Genomic DNA, 16,676 nt, shown 5'->3' with positions numbered 1-16,676 from the left:
CATACAATTAATACCGCCAATTCCATGGATGCGCGGGTTTCCGTACCAATAAACAGAACCAGAGCATCCGGATGTTCCTGTAACCACGCCTTTAACAGCTCGTCAGGTTTATACTCTTAATTATCCACTCCAAACAAACCACGGGCTAACATGACTCCTGCATATCCTTCCCATTCTACGTCAACAAAGAGCTTCCTTTCCACTTTATTGCACCATTGATACTCCCCTCATCATACTAACTGCCATACTGCCTTTGTTGAGCCAGCAAGGCGCCTTTCCAGGCCTTGCAATAGGGAGCTGCGCTCGCTGGGCAACATGTTAGACCAAACGGTAAGAGCATAGTGATATCGATACAGTACGACAAGCGACTACGGTTCGCTTCCACTTTCAAGAACTGTTAGTAATGTAATCTCTGATAACCAAACGAAAAGCGAAAACTTGAATCTCACGAGAACTGGCAAAGTAAATACACTGAAGCTCCAAGAAACTGGTATAGACACGCGTATTCAAATACAGAGGTATGTAAACAGGCAGAATATGGCGCTGTCGTCGGCAACGCCTATATAAGACTTCAAATGTCTGACGCAGTTTTTAGATGGGCCACTGTTGCTAAAATGGTGGTTTTTGTCAAGATTGTTTAAAATTGTATGGAACGGATGGGACGTGTGCGGGTATGGAGGTGACCTCATCAATCTATGGACCCTGCATGTTAGCAGAGGACTGTTGAAGCTGGTGGAGGCTCTGTAATGGTTTGGGGCGTGTTCGGGTATGGAGGTAACCTCATCAATCTATGGACCCTGCATGTTAGCAGAGGACTGTTGAAACGGGTGGAGGCTCTGTAATGGTTTGGGGCGTGTTCGATTGGAGTGATATGGGACCCCTGATACGTCTAGATAGGACTCTGACAGGTGAAACGTACGTAGGTATTCTGTCTGATTACTTACATCCATTCATGTTCATTGTGCATTCCTATGGACTTGGCCATTCCAACAGGACGATGCGACACCCCACACGTCCAGATCTGCTACAGGGTGGCTGCAGGACGTATCCTTCTGATTTAAACACTTCCTCTGGCACACTAAACTCCCCAGACATGAAAATTATTCAGCATATATCTGATGCCTTGCAACGTGCTGTTCAGAAGGGCTCTCCCTCCCATCGTACTCCTACGGATTTGTGGACAGCCCTGCAAGATTCATGGTATCAGTTCCCTCCATTACTACTTCCGACATTAGTGGAATCCATGCCACATCGTGTGGTGGCACGTGTGCGTGTTTGCGGGGTTCTACACGAAATTAATCAGGTGTACCAGTTTCTTTGGCTCTTCAGTGTATGATGAACATTCACCGGGGCTTCCGTGGAACATGCGTCACTTTGACATCTATAAACTCCAAGAACATTATTGCCCAGTACCACCTTCCATTCCTGTTCAATTTTCAAACGTGACTGTACCTTGCAGTAGGAAGTGTCACAAGTCCAGAATCGCATAACAGTGGTTTGCAGAGAATTACCCACATTGATACCTATGAGCCTGATATGAACCCGTTGGAGGAGGTGTGGGAAGCTATCGGGCGCCGGCTTCGCTCCCGCGAACCACGGACCTGTAATTTACGGGAATTACATGACGTGTGCGTAGACATCTGATGGCGCATACTTTCAGAAACCTACCAAAGGCTTGTGGAATCCACGACACCACTGTATTTTGCTCATAAGATGGCCCAACACTCTACTAAGCAAGTTGTCATAATGTTTTGGCTCATGACTAAGCACACTAATAAATGAATGACTGTCCTTTGCAGGTAAAGCGTTTACGTCGCTTGGTTGGTAAGGTGGTATGCTGTTCCTTCAGTTTCTCCTCGTTTTTTTTATATGTACACGACTTTCAAGGTATCTCAATGCAGTATATTGCTGAGAGTGCATTTGTTATTACGTATCGTAATTTACTGTTATACTACATACTATAGTAGATTTGAAACTTCCCGGCAGATGAAAGCTGTGTGCCGAACCGAGACTCGAACTCGGCTCCTTTGCCTTTCGCGCGCAAGTGTTCTACCAACTTCATTTTGTCTTGTTTGGTCGTTGCGGACGTCACATGACATCCGTTCAAGTTCGCTTGTTGATCCTTCCACTCAGCTTTTTATTACAGAGGCCAACCCGATCTCAGACCGAACAAGCTGAGCTACCATGCCGGCTGTCCCTGCGAAGCAACTCAAGCACGACTCACGACCCATCCTCGCAGTTGTACTGCTGGTACCTTGTCTCCTACCTTCCAAACTTCACAGAAGCTCTCCTGAGAAACTTGCAGGGCTAGCACTCCTGTAAGAAAGGATATTGCGGATACATGGCTTTCCCACAGCCTAGGGGAAGTTTCCAGAATGAGATTTTCACTCTGCAGCGAAGTGTGTGCTGATATGAAACTTCCTGCCCGATTAAAACTGTGTGCCGGTCCGAGAATCGAACTAGGGCCTTTGCCATCCGCGGGCAAATGCTCTAGTACATTCGTTTTTCACACCTAATGCAATGTAGAGACTCCCTGTAAACTCTTGCAAACACAGGTCATACCTTTGAGTTATTTACCATTTATAGGCATTATTTCAGGTAGATGAACTAAATTAAAGTACTTCACTTTGCTCCAGCAGATAGAGCATGGGTGGTGGCAAGTTCCTATGGGACCAAACTACTGAGGTAATCAGTCGCTTGGTTTACACGATACTCAACCTAACTTAACTTACCCTAAGGACAACACATACACCCATACACCCATGCCCGAGATAGGACTCGAATCCGTGATCTGTGATGGGAAGGGGGGGGGGGGTGTAGCCGCTCGAACCGTGGCAAGGCGCCCAAGACCGCACTGCGGGATAGAGTATGTTAAGCCATACTGTCCGTTACAGATATGAGAAGAGAGTATGGCATTAAAAACTACTGAACTTGCTAGTGGGACTGCATATTGTTAACGTAACTTGCAACAAGTGACTGAACAATTGGCCTTGATGTTTTTATTGTTGTGGTCTTAATCACTAACGATAAAGGTTTTGTTACGTATCGTTGCCGTCACGGGGAACAATATGTAGTACACTGTAGCTATATTGTACTGCCAGAAACAGAACAATATATTTTCTGAAGCAAAAATACTACTGAATAAGTAGTTTCTGGCTAAGGCGTACCTTTTCTTCTTGTAATGTAATGACAGTCACCAATCACAGCACTGGAAACAATCTGTTTAACCTCTGATGGTGACTCATAATATTAGAATAAAACAGAAGTAGTTATGCAAAGAAGTCTGTTATAGAGATCATGTAATAGAACTGGTCTGCGGGGTTTTGGTCAAAAAGGAAGTTCTTGGCAAGTTTATAAACAGCACCAGATTACAAATGGTTCAAATGGCTCTGAGCACTATGGGACTTAACATATATGGTCATCAGTCCCCTAGAACTTAGAACTACTTAAACCTAATTAACCTAAGGACATCACACACATCCAAGCCCGAGGCAGGATTCGAACCTGCGACGGTAGCGGTCGCGCTTTTCCAGACTGAAGCGCCTAGAACCGCTATGCCACAAGGCCGGCACCAGATTTCATATCAGTGGAACACATAGAACAGACGTAAAGTAGATACCATTGAGAAATCATTGAGCGAAACGATTTAGGAAGTTATGAGAAATATAAATGAATCTGCAAACTGGGAAGAGAAATAAACTATGTGATCAAAGGTATCCCGACACCTGGCTGAAAATGACTTACATGTTCGTGGCGCCCTCCATCGGTAATGTTGGCCCATCGGTTGCCTTGATGACAGCTTCCACTGTTGCAGGCATACGTTCAATCACGTGCTGCAAGGTTTCTTGGGGAATATAATCCCATTCTTCGAGGAGTGCTGCACTGAGGAGAGGTATCAATGTCGGTCGGTGACGCCTGGGACGAACTCGGCGTTCGTAAACATCTATAGGATTCAGATCATGACTATGTGAGGGCCAGTACTGTCATGTAACCACTCCGCCACAGGCCGTGCATTATGAACAGGTGCTCGATCGTGTTGAAATATGCAGTCGCCATCCCCGAACTGCTCTTCAACAGTGGGAAGCAAGAAGGTGCTTAAAATATCAATATCGACCTGTGCTGTGATTGTGCCACTTGAAACAACAAGGGCTGCAAGGCCCCTCCATGAAAAACACGACCACACCATAACACCACCGCCTCCGAAACTTATTGTTGGCACTACATACATTGGCAGATGACGTTCACCGGGCATTCGCCATACCTGCACCCAGCCATCGAATCGCCACATTGTTTACCGTGATTCGCCACTCCACACAACGTTTTTCCACTGTTCAATCGTCCAATGTTCGCGCTCCTTACACCAATCGAGGTGTCGTTTGGCATTTACCGACTTGATGTGTGGCTTATGAGCAGACCCTCGACCATGAAATACTAGTTTTCTCACATCCTGCCTAACTGTGATAGTACTTGCTGTGGATCCTGATGCAGTTAGGAATTCCCTTTGTGATGGTTTGGATAGACGTCTGCCTATTACACATTGCGATCCTCTTCAGCTGACGGCGGTCTCTGTCAGTCAACAGACGAGGTCGGCCTGTACGCTTTTGTGCTGTACGTGGCCCTTCACGTTTCCACTTCAGTATCCAAACAGTGGACCTCCAGATGTTTAGGAGTGTGGAAATCTCGCCTGCAGACGTATGACACTATTGATACCCACTCAACTGACGAAGTTCGAAGTTCGTGCGTTCCGCGGAGCTCCTCATTCTGCTCTCTTACGATGTCTAATGACTACTCAGGTCGGCGATAAGCAGTACCTGGAAATACATGGCACCACAATGAACCTTATATGAAAAACGTATGGTTTTGGGGGTGTCCGGATACTTTTGACTACACAGTCTATTTTTCAACGTACATTTCAATAAAGCCATTAAGACACATCCGTGTCTTAGTGCATATGTAAATGCTAAGTGACGAAGCGTAGGTTGGCCGGAATCGGTAATAGGCTGTAGACACTTTTGAGAAAAGGATACAATGTCGACAACGGATGGCTGTGAAACGAGAAATAGCAAGAAAATGTATGAAATTACACAGAAAATAGTAGACGTTAAAGATAAAAAATTACTAGGTGGGAATAATATTAAATCATTCAAATAATACGGAGTGTTTTACAAAGTTATTTCTAAATTTCGAGATACGTACTTGATACATTGATACATAAGGAAACAGTCACATTATCGAAAACAGAAGGCGACAAGATGTGAAGAAGATGAAAGACAATGACGACAAATTCAAATTATTAAGAATCATCGTTGATGGAGCGGATTCTCGCAAATAAGAAAATGAAAAGGAATTGATATAGTACAGTTATTGTTTCCTTTTATTCGTGGAGTATCTAACGTCTCTGCCTAGGATATACTCATTCAGTGGATAAACTTTGCAGTATACACTTAATGCAGTGCCTTCGTTTCCTAGTTTTTTGCTCCAGAAACGACCGTAGATGATAAAAACATTCTTTCGAGACTCTTCAACGGATATGCAGTGCGGAAATAATGAATCACTATTGATATATTTTACAGCTATTCAGATGAAACTGAACGTCAGGCGCAAATATTTTTGCAGTTTCGCAAGAACATAGATTCCTCTAAGCAGCCTGTACCAAGCCTTAATGTAGTAATAAGTGAGCTTCGTTCATGCAGTGTTGTCCTAATTCTTTCGACACAACTTTTAGCGTTTGGTGTGTTTGGAGGTAAATTTATGTGAACTGCAGCATCTGCTTTGTGGAATTCCATCATCCAGATCTTGACGGTTATCTACGAACACGCGCACACACACACACACACACACACACACACACACACACACACACACACAAGTTTTATATGGAAACAAAAAAGGTCGTAATTGATGTGCTAGCGCCAGATCCAGGCAAATGGAAAATCTGTCTGACGCAGCGTGGCCGGCTTTAAACATTATTTGTAGATACCGGCAGTACGTTTATCGGTGCCTCGTTGCAGCGTATCTCTTGTGTGCAAGCCACAACGGTCGCACGCTATCGTCATATACGTACAAGCGCATCAAAATTCAGACCAGGAAAGCGGAATTACGGTACACAAATGTGGCACAACTTTCTAGCCTTCGTCTAACATCTAGGAAGATCGAGTTCTCTCTTTAATGCTATCTACCTCTTCTTATCCATAATTTATATTGAATTCTTTGCCGAGAGTCGCAGGGATGCACGGTGCAACGGTGATACACCGCACAGTAGCAAGCACTATTGGGATTAGAATATCGCTCTATCACCTGAAGAAAACTAAGCTGAAATAATGTGCACTTAAATAAAATTTTCAGGTTATATGTTTTTATATCGGACTATGAAATAATTTGTTCTAGCCCCTTATAGATTCATAGCCTCATGCAGATACGAGTGCTGTTCAGAAAGAACAAAACGTTTTGGAATAAAAAAAAACAAAGTACAAGAAACACATTTTATTATGTACACCTGAAAGAGCGACTGGCATACTACTGTCCCACATAGTCACGAAACACATTGAGGCACTTATCATACCGGTGGAGAAGCTTTGAAAGACCATCGTCGTGCCGGCCGCTGTGGCCGAGCGATTCTAGGCGCTACAGTTAGGAACCGTGCGACCGCTACGGTCGCAGGTTCGAATCCTGCCTCGGGCATATATGTGTGTGATGTCCTTAGGTTAGTTAGGTTTAAGTAGTTCTAAGTTCTAGGGGACTGATGACCTCGGAAGTTAAGTCCCATAGTGCTCAGAGCCATTTGAACCATTTTGAACTTGAGAGATACAAAGACGAGCGAGTGTGCCGGAACGAACCCCAGTTCACAGATAGTAGCGCACGTCATCATAACGTGTGCTTACCATACAACGTATTGCGCCGTAATCTACTTTCAGTTCCTTTCTAAAAATTCTAAACGGAAAACTTTAAATGCAGGCGAGCTAAGACTTTTTCTGTGATTAAAGCCAACGTAATTCCATTCATATTAAAATGACGAAGATTGTTTATTAATACACAACAGTGTTATAAAATGGTATGTGTACGAGAAAGCGGCCATTTAGATGCTGCTACTTGGGGACAGAGCGGATGACGGCAGGTGTTCCTTTCGGCCGTCCGCTGAGCCCATATATAAACACGATGTGAGAGGCAGTCATAGAACTTCACTTCGCATTCAGCTACCATAGGTCCGCGTCACTCAAACGCCGGCTTACGCGCTGCCTCGTGTGACGTCACAGCCAGTTTGCTACTAAACTATGTTTTTGGTACAAATAGGAAGCGAACTAGCGAGGACTGAACACCGTCCTGAATCGTTTAGATTTCGCTAAAGTAAGTGTTTGTGTGCCGCCCTCAACTTGTGTTCCCTTGGTAGCGGTATTCCATTTCCCTCCAGGTGTTTCGCAACAATTGTTCTGTCACCGTACCCACAGCAGCTTGTATCCTAGCCTTCATTTCGTCGACGTCAGCAACTGGTGTGACGAAGACTCTGTCCTTGATATAGTCGCAGAAAAGAAAGTTAAGGGGCGTAATGTCTGGAGAGCGGAAAGGCCAGTGTGTTGGACCGTTCCTTACAATCCACTGATCCGGACATTACTCCCCTCTCCAGACATTACGACACTTGAATTTTTTTCCTGGGGCTATATCAAGGACAGAGTCTTCGTCACGGCAGTTGCTGATTTCGACGAACTGAAGGCCAGGTTACAAGCTGCTGTGGGTACTGTGACAGAACACATGTTACCAAACGCTTGGCGGGAAATGGATTACCACCTCGACATTGTCTGATCTACCAAGGGAGCACACGTTGAGGTTTGATAACGTCAGTGGTCTTAAAAAAACTAGTAACACTAACCCATGTAACGGTATCAAATGTAAATTATTATATCAAACAGTTATGCTGTAATAAATTGTTATAATCAGGGCAAGACTTTGTGCTCACCCTGTATTACCAGCGTCGCCAGCGCACCACGTCACTACCGCCATCTATATATATCCATATCGCTACCCAATGACTTTTGTCGCCTTAGCGTACAGTTCATAATAAACAGTAGAATTAACACGTGAGTAGCCGGGACAACTGGGACAACTTACAGTAGACAAGTGACCAACCGAGAAGCGACGACTTGGTTTTATCTCCAGTGCGATAGGTATTGTTCACCAACTTAGCAGCGTCCCTTCTCGTTCTCTTCAGATTCCAGCGATGGTTCCTCGCCGTCGCTCTTTTTCCAACTTCTCGATGACATTTGACCGCACGCCTAGGCACTCTCATGTCCCAGAGGTGTGTCCGAACTTCCTCCCGTCGAAGCTGAGGTTTTCAAGGACTTTGGTCCTACATTCGACTTTTGCAAATAAGGGTAGAGTCCTCTGTGACACTGATTGTACTTCACGATAATCTTCTCTTCCATTCTAATTCTTTCGTAGCCAGAACTGATTTTGACGCTACACGACAACTAGATGTTTGTTTCGTACGTACGCATCATGCCTGTAAATACGCAGCTAGAATCCAATCTGGTACAGCTTGCAAACAGTTAAATCTGGCTTTAGACACGGAATCAAACTGAATGCTTTCTGAGGAAGGTGGAGTGTCTGTCCACTCTGTGCACATTTTCAGAAAGACTGGGTTGAAATCTTGCCTATCCAGCGAGATTCAAATTTTCTGTACTATTCTTAAATCACAGCGGTCAAATGTCGACATGACTCCTTCGAATAGGCCCGATTATTCTCCCACTGCATCAATGCAGTTAACGAAATCTTTAGTACGTTGTGTGATGTTGATAAATTGGCGTGGTGAATGGCTACGCCTATGTGACAAAATCATTGAAAAAGGTTAAAAAAAGTCATCGGGCTTGAAAATCTTCAACTGTAATAGAGCCCATGTGGAAGAAGGGTAAGAGGTATTCTATTTAGTACAGTTTACAATGCCTTCTGCTAAAGAAGAGTACACCACTGATATGAAAAAAGCTGATATTTAAGCGAATATTAATACTGAATATTAGAAATTCAAGAATTAGTAGTTAACGGCGCAAAGACTGAAACAATAGCCGATGGCATCGTCTGAATTCTGCCAGAGAATGCTGAGAAGAGGGTGGTTAAGACTCTACTCGCATTGGAGAGTAGGAAATATGGACTCCAGGCTTACAAGTTTAAGATATTGCAAATCCCTTGAACAACTATTTTCAGCTGTCATTGGAGGGATACCGATAGGACGGATTGTCTTTTTTTTAGCTCATGTGGAAGAGAACAATATGACATGTAACAAAAGTGCTGAAATGTGTGCTACACATCTGAATCATATTGGGCGAGTCATTAAGCCGGGAGAAAAAATTTTCGATTTAGGAGTCACATCTACTCTAGGGCACAAAACCCTCACATTGCAATTCTACTACGCTTCTGTTCCACATGAACAATAACGAAAAAAACCGGACCGAAGATCGAGCTTAGGAGAGATGGAATAATTTTGGTGTGACTCTTAGCTCTTTAGTTGGCTCAACTATCGTTCTGAAGATCTCTCGAGGACGATGTCAGTTGTCGTTTTGGGACGTTGAACTGAATCGACGGCTGCTAATTCTTGCAGACCTATAGGGTGATATTCCCTGTATCCCGTTCCTGCTATATGCAAACAGGAATTTAAGATTATTGTAGGCTCCGCTACATGTTTCTGTGCATACATCATGGAAGTAGACTATGCCTGTTTCAAAATGGTTCAAATGGCTCTGAGCACTATCGGACTTAACATCTGAGGTCATCAGTCCCGTAGAACTTAGAACTACTTGAACCTAACCAACCTAAGGACATCACACACATCCATGGCAGAAGCAGGATTCGAACCTGCGACCGTAGCGGTCGCGTGGTTCTAGACTGTAGCCCCTAGAATCGCTCGGCCACACAGGCCGGCTATAATAATTCACAACAAGTACTAAAGCAAATCTATATACATCGCCGACCTTAGATGAGTTAAGCCCATCCAGTGACATAAGAGTATTTCTATATCTTTAAAACAACAGAAGTTAATATTTGACGGTGAACAAACATTTACCTAGTGAACCTCTAAATTAACAAACGACATCTCAGATAAAAGCCCTGAATGCTACATGTGTGTATATTTTTATTGTTTTTCTGCGTCACAGGATAACAGCTTGGAAGTATGCAAAAATGTTTAAAATGGCTCTGAGCACTATGGGACTTAACATATATGGTCATCAGTCCCATAGAACTTAGAACTACTTAAACCTAACTAACCTAAGGACAACACACAACACCCAGCCATCACGAGGCACAGAAAATCCCTGACCCCGACGGCAATCGAACCCGGGAACCCGGGCGCCGGAAGCGAGAACGCTACCGTACGACCACGAGATGCGGGCTGGAAATATGCAGATGGTTGTGGTACCGCGTTCACAAGGTATAAAACAGTGCACTGGTGGTGTGTCAGTTGTACTTAGGCGTTTCATCGGAAAAGTTTTCTGTCGTGATTATGGTCGCAAGACGGTCAATAACAGAAACTCAGCGGATAATGGTAGCCGCGCGGGACTACATATGTCGGAAATTCAGTATTCGGAGATCCATATTGTCAAGCATATGTAGAAAATATCAGACTTCAGGCATTATCTCCCACCACCGGCAAGGTATTGTTTGGAGACGTTCACTTAACAGCTGAGAGCACCAGCGAACGCGTAGAGTTGGCAGTGCCAACAGAAAAGGAATACTAGGTAAAATAACCACAGAAATCAATGTTGGACGTACGAGGTACTTATCCGTTAGGAAAGTGCGCCGAAATTTGGTGTTAATGGGCTGTTGCAGCAGACAGCCCAAGGTAGCGCATTTGCTAACAGTACGACATCACCTGCAGCCTCTATCCTGGGCTCCTGATGATGTCGGTTGGATCCTAGACGTCTACAAAAGCGTGGAGTGGTTAAATGAATCCTGATTTCAGTGATAGCAGGGTTCGAGTGTGACCTAACGAAACCATGGACTCCAGTTCTCGACAAGACACCATACAAACTGGTGGTGGTACCATAATGGTGTGGGCTGTGTTTACATAGAATGGACTGGGTCCTCTGGCTCAACCGAACTGAACGTTGTCTGGAAATGGTTAAGTTCGCCTGTTTGGAGACCATTGGCAGCCATTCATGAACTTCTAGTTCACAAACATTGATGGAATTTTCATGGATGACAATGTGTCATACTACCGGGCCACAGTTATTCGCGATTGGTTGGAGAAAGATTGGATAATTCGAGCGAATGATCTGATCACCCCGATCAAAAATGGTTCAAATGGCTCTGAGCACTATGGTAGTTAGCTGCTGAGGTCATCAGTAACCTAGAACTGAGAACTACTTAAACATAACTAGCCTAAGGACATCACACACTTCCATGCCGGAGGCAGGATTCGAACCTGCGACCGTAGCGGACGAGCGGTTCCAGACTGTAGCGCCTAGAACCGCTTGGCCACACCGGCCGGCTCACCCCGATCATCTGACATGAATCCCACCGAATATTTATGGAACATATTCGAAATTTGCACTGTGTAACACCCTAAATATGGAACTCCGAATGAAAGCCAGTTCGTAGCAAAAGAAGTATCAAAATTAGTTATCCTGACATTGAGGGGAGATAGTGACAACAAAATTAACACTCTTGAAAGTTTGACTAACAGGAATACTATGTAACTAATAACGTTTACTTTAAAGAAAGGACTAAATTAATGACTATCAGATGATACGAAGCCTGAAACATTAAATAAATAATTCAGAATATATTCTTTACGAAAGTTGAAGCCCAGACCATAAACAGATCAGAGATAACGTTTATCCAAGAAGGGAGTTGAAGCCGCATCGAGCTGTAAGTTCGCTGCAACTACAATGTAACACTGCAGTGGAAATGTTAATTCAGTATCTCCTGTAGACGCCCCAATAGTAGTAAGCCTACTGAACGCTACTAGATTGTTTCAAACCGATGTGAAGTTTTAAAGTTTTCCAGTATCGACTTGACCTACTAGTCACAATTTCGAACTGAAGTAAAATAACACTTACGGTTTAGCCAGACAAAGGAGCAGTTATTATATATGAAAGAAAAGTAAATCATATGACACCTGATTAACTCTGGGGCTTAGCCTTCGTGATCTGTTATTGTCACGAACATCAAATGACACAGCAATATACCAACCGCCTTGAGTAGGAAACAGCTACAAGCGATCACGAAGAAACAATTACACCGTGTTGTCGGAAGCTGTAGTCAGTGTCAGAATCGCTGATGCAAATAAATTCAAGACCCTTAATGCTTCGTGTCGGCTATGTCATTTAATGGAAATTTACTATGTAGTTGTGAAATTAACTATTTCTTGAGAGAGGCGGAAGTTAAAGGTGATTTAGTGATTTTATTAACACTGAACAGCAAGTTTATACCGAAATACGACGCTTTCTGTACTTTGTCATATGAGTATTTTATCTTTGGAATTACGTCGTATTAGTAGTTGAATTAACACCATAGTGAAGCAGTATCATAATCGCTGATGCAAATAGATTTAAGATCCTGGATGACAAATCGGAGTGTTTTCTGTGTTGTTGTTGTTGTTGTTGTGGTCTTCAGTCCTGAGAATGGCTTGATGCAGCTCTCCATGCTACTCTATCCTGTGCAAGCCTCTTCATCTCCCAGTACCGACTGCAACCTACATCCTTCTGAATCTGCTTAGTGTAGTCATCTCTTGGTCTCCCTCTACGATTTTTACCCTCCACGCTGCCCTCCAATCCTAAATTGGTGATACCTTGATGCCTCAGAACATATCCTACCAACGGATCCCTTCTTCTGGTCAAGTTGTGCCACAAGCTTCTATTCTCTCCAATCCTATTCAATACTTCCTCATTAGTTATGTGATATGCCCATCTAATCTTCAGCATTCTTCTGTAGCACCACACTTCAAAAGCTTCTATTCTCTTCTTGTCCAAACTATTTATCGCCCATGTTTCACTTCCATACGTGGCTACACTCCATAAAAATACTTTCAGAAATGTCTTCCTGACACTTAAATCTATACTCGATGTTAACAAATTTCTCTTCTTCATAAACGCTTTCCTTGCCATTGCCAGTATACATTTTATATCCTCTCTACTTCGACCATCATCAGTTATTTTGGTCCCCCAATAGCAAAACTCTTTTACTACTTTAAGTGTCTCATTTCCTAATCTAATTCCCTCATTTCCTAATCTAATTCCCTCAGCATCACCCGACTTAATTCGACTGAATTTCATTATCCTCGTTTTGCTTTTGTTGATGTTCATCTTATATCCTCCTTTCAAGACACTATCCATTCCGTTCAACTGCTCTTCCAAGTCCTTTGCTGTCTCTGACAGAATTACGATGTCATCGGCGAACCTCAAAGTTTTTATTTCTTCTTCATGGATTTTAATACCTTGTTTCCTTTATTGCTTGCTTTACATACAGATTGAATAACATCGGGGACAGGCTACAGCCCTGACTCACTCTCTTCCCAACTGCTGCTTCCCTTTCGTGCCCCTCGACTCTTATAACTGCCACCTGGTTTCTGTACAAATTGTAAATAGCCTTTCGCTCCCTGTATTTTACCCCTGCCACCTTCAGAATTTGAAAGAGAGTATTCCAGTCAACATTGTCAAAAGCTTTCTCTAAGTCTACAAATGCTAGAAATGTAGGTTTGCCCTTCCTTAATCTAGCTTCTAAGATAAGTCGTAGGGTCAGTATTGCCTCACGTGTTCCAACATTTCTACGGAATCCAAACTGATCTTCCCCGAGATCGGCTTCTACTATTTTTTCCATTCGTCTGTAAAGAATTCGCGTTAGTATTTTGCAGCTGTGACTTATTAAACTGTTAGTTCGGTAATGTTCACATCTGTCAACACCTGCTTTGTTTGGGATTGGAATTATTATATTCTTCTTGAAGTCTGAGGGTATTTCGCCTGTCTCATACATCTTGCTCACCAGATGGTAGAGTTTTGGCAGGACGGGCTCTCCCAAGGCCGTCAATAGTACCAATGGAATGTTGTCTCCTCCAGGGGCCTTGTTTCGGCTCAGGTCTTTCAGTGCTCTGTCAAACTCTTCACGCAGTATCGTATCTCCCATTTCGTCTTCATCTACATCCTCTTCCAATTCCATAATATTGTCCTCAAGTACATCGCCCTTGTATAGACCCTCTATATACGCCTTCCACCTTTCTGCTTTCCCTTTTTTGCTTAGAACTGGGTTTCCATTTGAGCTCTTGATGTTCATACAAGTGGTTCTCTTATCTCCAAAGGTCCCTTTAATTTCCCTGTAGGCAATATCTATATTTGCCCTAGTGAGATAAGCCTCTGTATCCTTGCATTTGTCCTCTAGCCATCCCTGCTTAGCCATTTTGCACTTCCTGTCGATCTCATTTTTGAGACGTCTGTATTCCTTTTTGCCTGCTTCATTTACTGCATTTTTATATTTTCTCCTTTCATCAATTAAATTCAATATTTCTTCTGTTACCCAAGGATTTCTAGTAGCCCTCGTCTTTTTACCTACTTGATCCTCTGCTGCCTTCACTACTTCATCCCTGAAAGCTACCCATTCTGCTTCTACCGTCTTTCTTTCCCCCATTCCTGTCAGTCGCTCCCTTATGCTCTCCCTGAAACTCTGTACAACCTCAGGTTCTTTTAGTTTATCCACTTCCCATCTCCTTAAATTCCCACCTTTTTGCAGTTTCTTCAGTTTTAATCTACAGGTCATAACCAATAGATTGTGGTCAGAGTCCACATCTGCCCCTGGAAATGTCTTACAATTTAAAACCTGTTTCCTAAATCTCTGTCTTACCATTATATCTGAAACCTGTCGGTATCTCCAGGCTTCTTCCACGTATACAGCCTTCTTTTATGATTCTTGAACCAAGTGTTACCTATGATTAAGTTGTGCTCTGTGCAAAATTCTACCAGGCTGCTTCCTCTTTCATTTCTTAGCCCAAATCCATATTCACCTACTATGTTACCTTCTCTCCCTTTTCCTACACTCGAATTCCAGTCACCCATGACTATTACATTTTCGTCTCCCTTCACTATCTGAATAATTTCTTTTATTTCATCATACATTTCTTCCATTTCTTTGTCATCTGCAGAGCTAGTTGGCATATAAACTTGTACTACTGTAGTAGATGGCTTCGTAACTATCTTGGCCACAATAATGCGTTCACTATGCTGTTTGTAGTAGCTTACCCGCACTCCTATTTTTTTTATTCATTATTAAACCTACTCCAGCATTAGCCCTATTTCCTTTTGTGTTTATAACCCTGTATTCACCTGACCAAAAGCCTTGTTCCTCCTGCCACCGAACTTCCCTAATTCCCACTATATCTAACTTCAACCTATCCATTTCCTTTTTTAAATTTTCTAACCTACCTGCCTGATTAAGGGATCTGACATTCCACCCTCCGATCCGTTGAACGCCAGTTTTCTTTCTCCTGATAACGACATCCTCCTGAGTAGTCCCCACCCGGAGATCCGAATGGGGGACTATTTTACCTCCGGAATATTTTACCCAAGAGGAGGCCATCATCATTTAATCATACCGTAAAGCTGCATGCCCTCGGGAAAAATTACGGCTGTAGTTTCCCCTTGCTTTTTGCCGTTCGCAGTACCAGTATGGCAAGGCGGTTTTGGTTATTGTTACAAGGCCAGATCAGTCAATCATCCAGACTGTTGCCCCTGCAACTACTGAGAAGGCTGCTGCCCCTCTTCAGGAACCACACGTTTGTCTGGCCTCTTGACAGATACCCCTCCGTTGTGGTTGAACCTACGGTACGGCTATCTGTATCGCTGAGGCACGCAAGCTTACCCACCAACGGTACGGTCCATGGTTCATTGGGGGTGGGGTTTCTGCGTAGGTCTAAATAATTACGAAGTTCAATAAACTCCAGTATAACCTTAATGCTTCGTGTCGGCTACGTCATTTAATGGAAATTCATTGTGTAGTTGTGAAATTAATGATTTCAGAATCGCTGATGCAAATAGATTCAAGACCCTGAATGACAGATCGGTGTGTTTTCAATGCAGGTTTAAATAATTACGAACTTCAATAAACTCCAATATAACCTTAAAGCTTCGTGTAGGCTGCGTCATTTAATGGAGATTTACTGTGTAGTTGTGAAATTAAGTATTTCTTGAGAGATCGCAGAAGTTAAAGGTGATTTAGTGATTTACTTCATAGTGAACACCAAGTCTACACCGAAATGCGACGCTTTCTGTACGTTGTCATATGATTATTTTATCTCTGGAATTACGTCGTATTAGTAGTTGAATTAACACCGTAGTGACGCCTTGACGACGCTATATTTATTAATAAACCAACATCCTCGCAAAACTATGATGTGGCATCGGCTTGAGTGATGGACTTTATAATTCAAGGTATCCTGTTATCTGCGTTTGAACACTCAATTGCAAACTGGGCATGAGAACTAAAGTTATCTAGTTCGAATACGCTCATCAGCCTGTCGCCAACACGCGAAACATATTTGGTTAATTGTTTCAGATCACGGGAGTTGTTGCGGTACCGAGTGGTGCAGTCGCTGTGTTACAGACTCTGAACACTAGTGCTTCAATTTTAAACAAGGGCTGCTTACGTATTCCGGCGTGCTGCTACATCGATACGCTGATATCAGCCTAAGGGAGATAGTGTCTGAA

The sequence above is a fragment of the Schistocerca gregaria genome, chromosome 1 (assembly GCF_023897955.1).
Source record: "Schistocerca gregaria isolate iqSchGreg1 chromosome 1, iqSchGreg1.2, whole genome shotgun sequence".
Lineage (NCBI taxonomy): Eukaryota > Metazoa > Arthropoda > Insecta > Orthoptera > Acrididae > Schistocerca > Schistocerca gregaria.
This window is presented reverse-complemented; position numbering follows the sequence as displayed.